At 39.3% G+C, this 4,253-nt stretch overlaps 1 pseudogene; it reads right to left on the bottom strand.

Annotated features, from left to right (window-relative positions):
* Positions 1-226: 226 nt before the first annotated feature.
* Positions 227-1,042, bottom strand: LOC109463417 (annotated as a pseudogene).
* Between the last annotated feature and the right edge of the window lie 3,211 nt (positions 1,043-4,253).

The raw sequence follows: 4,253 nt of genomic DNA, 5'->3' as shown, positions 1-4,253 counted from the left end.
TGTATACCTTAGACCCGATGTTGGCCCTTCTTTGTCGCTATTGTTGTAGTACTCTCTGAGAGAGTACTACAACAATGGTAATAGAGAAGGGCTAACATCGGGTCTAAACTCTAATACGTTGTACTCTGTACATCTGTGCATTTATCCCCCCGGGGAATGAACATGCAATAAAAGTTTCATTTCATTTCATTGTACCCTGTACAGCTGTCGAGCAATAACTATGTGTTCATTCATAATCAAATCGTAGTCTTGTAATAACAGACGGACTGACCGTGTTGCTGAGAGGTAGAAAGTTGTAGAACTCCCGTAGCCGCAGAAGAGCATCAACATCATTGTCGAACGCCTTATGTGCCACACCCGACAGTGTGGTGTGGACCTTGGCTCCTCCCAGCTCTTCCTGGCTCACTACCTCACAAGTTACTAATGCAATTACAAGAAAATCTTTACTCAATCACGCAACAAGAAGAGCATGGTAACAAGAATGTTATCAGATACTTTAGATTATTAGAGTTTTACAGTTCAGTGTATATTAACCAAAATAAATGTGTTGCATCCAATATAAAAGTTCTCTATTCACAACCATACGTTTTACATAAGCCAACGAAGATTGCCCTGACGAAGATGACAGACGGTCATCGAAACGTTGGCTTATGTAAAACTGATAGTTGTGACTAAAGAACGTTTATATTAAATCATTCACCAACCTGATGAAATTATTCACGGAAATGTGTTGCATGTGTTAATCAAATGGTGTCCAAAATAAGCTCACCTCATGATTAAAATGCCCCATACTCAGCCCAGTGAGCAACATTGCCAAAAAAAATGCTGCAAAAAGAGCAACCTTAGCTTGCTAAAATGGTTGCCCAGTGACGTCACCTCGAAAACAAGGGGATTGTAACCTTACCAGACTTGATCACATCGGGGCCAGTGATGAAAAGATAGGACGTGTCCTTAACCATGAAAGTGAAGTCTGTCAGGGCCGGTGAGTAGGCCGCTCCACCCGCACACGGACCCATGATCATAGAGATCTGGGGCACCACGCCTAGCAACCAATCAGAGTTTAGTGTTACTACTCCCTAATGTATTTCTGGTGTGTTAACAAGTAACTCTATCATGCAAAGTTTATACGCACATAATGAAGTCTAGAAAAAAATTACTGAAATAGATACGGTACACAAAAATGTGTCATATTTGCCAGCTCTTAAATCTTGGATACTTTGTAAAATTGTTTTCAACATATACCATACGGATTTATTTTTATCTCCGTCAAGGAGGTTATGTTTTCAGTCGCGTTTGTCATTCATTCAGTCTGTCTGTGAGTCATTCAGTCTGTCATTCAGTCTTTCTGTGAACAGCATAACTCCAGAACGCATTGATGGATTGTAATGATATTTGGTGTGTGGATAGGTTGTCACTAGATCTGGAAACGATTGGATTTTGGACCCCCTAGCGGCTCTCCTTGGTACTGCAGCAGCACTTCCTGTTTCTATATCTCGTGTTCTGAACATGCTACGGTCATTAATACCTAAAATTAAAAAGCATCTGCCGTATACAGTGATGCAAGCCAAGTGGGCATGATTTGGGGGGGGATTCTTAAAATTCAGGTAAGCACACTGGGCTACCTGGGTTCAAAAATAGGTTGCCCCAAGTAAAATTTGGTTGCCCGGGGCAACTGGGCAACCAGGTATTTTGTACACTGCAGGGCCACTTGAATCAGCATGTGTTTTGTCTGGCTTGTATGTAGGTGGATGTTCACAGAAAAACGACGGTCAAGTTTGATAATGTGCCTCATATATCGAAGGATACATCAAATATACCTCCTTTCTAACAAAACTATTACTGACGGAGGTGTGAGATCGTGAAACAAAAACAACTAGAAAGGCCGACATTTGCTTGGGAGCAAATACAGCATATTTCAGTCCATCTCCCTCCCACGCAAAAGTGGACTATTCCAAACTTACCCCAGTGCAAAACTGGCAAATGTTCTCAATTAAATGAATTAAATAGTAGCTATATGAGAACAAAGATGCAACAACAAGTACTTTGAATCTCGAAAGCTTTACTAATCTTATTACAGGTATGCAAAAACTAACAATGATGAGATTTGATACATTTTGAAGGTCTTAGGCACATAAAATTGAATTTGTGGGTCATTACGCACCACTTAGGTGCAATGTGACCTCAGGTAACCCGCAATGGAACACGTGTTCCATGGATGGAACACGTGTTCCATGGATGGAACCGGCCATTCTTTAGATAGAACATGGAACGGGTACAGCACTTTTGGCCCTTTTTTTGCTGAAAATAGCCATTAAAGTCCCCCAAATGAGTCATTTGGAAGTGGTGTATGCCAAATACATGGCTGCTATTCTGTAGACACACGTTCAAGGTACCCTTATACCGAATGTCATATCATTTGGTTGTAATACCAGGGCTCAGGATCCAAAAATCCATTTTTTGTCGAAAAACGCCCCAAAAAACCTTCATAAAAATGTTTCAAAGGCATGTTTCAAAAAAATGAAAAAAACATCTGGGGGTATTTGCCCACTCTACCTCCATGCCAAATTTCAGGTCATTTGGCTGAATGATGGCGGAGTTGAATCCCTTTGACTGTTTGGCAGGAGGAGGAGGAGGAGGAGAAGGAGGAGAAACATGAGAGAACACAATATATTTCATCCATACCATGGTATGGACTGAAATATAATTACACTAATAGCAGAGATGGGGAGAAATAATGTTAAACACTAGAATTCCGAGATCTCATACCTCCATGAAATATGATCTTGATATGTAAATGTAAATTTCTTCTTTAATTGTGCAAATGACCTCTGCATTAACATGATATATGCATCGTGATGTATGTTAACTTTTGATTAACTTACCGATGTCACAAGTATGACATTCTCATCATTCACCATTACGAAGTTCGCATTAATTATGCAAATTAGGTCATCATTTGCAAAATTAGTATCTGTTGAAGTTCCGCCTGCCATAGGTTACATACATTACATGTATGTAAGTAGTATAATGTAAAACACTGTAATTATAGAATTTCTTCATTAATTATGCAAATAAAGTCCTCATTTGCATAATTTGCATTTAATTATGTACATCTCTCTCTCAGCTACCTACACACCAAAAATAATGAAAATATGTTGTTCCTGTCTGGACTTATTGGCTTTTAAACATTTCGCCAGAAAGCGCCCAGCAGTTCCAGAACAAGCCGCTAGGGGGCCCAAACTCATATGACTTCTTCCCAAGCATGAGAGCTACCTTCCATCAAAATTTCATGACCCTAGCATGTCCAGATCGCGAGATATCAAAACCTGAAGTTGCGCTGCAGTACCAAGGGAAGCCACTAGGGGGACCAAAATCTAATCATTTCTAGTTTTCGTCACACCCTACCAACACACCAAGTATGAACCAATCCATCCAGGCGTTCTTGAGTTATCTTGTTGACCAACAGACGGACAGATAAACGCAACTGAAAATACTAGAGTTCAACGATCTCATACCTTCGCCAAATGATGTTAGCTTTTATGATTAAGAAATTATATATTAATCCCCCTAATTATGCAAATAGGATCCTCAATTGCATGAATTATATCTGTTGATCATATTCTCCACCAAAAGACAGTCTTATCTTAACAAAGAATGCCATGATGACATTTTCTCATAAATTATGCAAATGAGGTCCTTATTTGAATAAGTTATGTTTAATTATGTTCACCTTAACTTAACTTTCAAACACCCCAAGCATAAAATTCCAGGCAGTTACCACTATGCAATTATAATATTTTTTCAGTAATTATGCAAATTAAGTCTTCATTTGCATATCGATATCTGCCTGTGTTTCTCTCATTCTTAATAACATATGTCACAAGCTTGAACTTCCTATTATGGAATGCAGCTGATAAATAGAATTTCCTCATTAATTATGCAAATTGCATCCATATTTGCATAATTGTAATATCATTATGTCAAGCATCACTCAAGCTACCTACATACCAAAAATCACGATGATCCATCAATCGGTTCTTGAGTTATCCCCCTTTAAACATTTGTCCATTAAACCCCCGTGCAGTTCTAGAGCAAGCAACTAGGGGGCTCAAACTCATGTCACTTTATCCCCAGCAGAAGAGATATCTACCATCCAAATTTCGTCACCCTAGCATGTCTGGATCATGAGATATCAAAACCGGAAGTTCTGCTGCAGTACCATGACAAGCCGCCAGGTGGCCCAAAATCTAATC

Source organism: Branchiostoma belcheri, unplaced genomic scaffold (genome assembly GCF_001625305.1).
Source record: "Branchiostoma belcheri isolate BF01 breed outbred unplaced genomic scaffold, Haploidv18h27 scaffold1256, whole genome shotgun sequence".
Classification (NCBI taxonomy): domain Eukaryota; kingdom Metazoa; phylum Chordata; class Leptocardii; order Amphioxiformes; family Branchiostomatidae; genus Branchiostoma; species Branchiostoma belcheri.
This window is presented reverse-complemented; position numbering and strand designations above follow the sequence as displayed.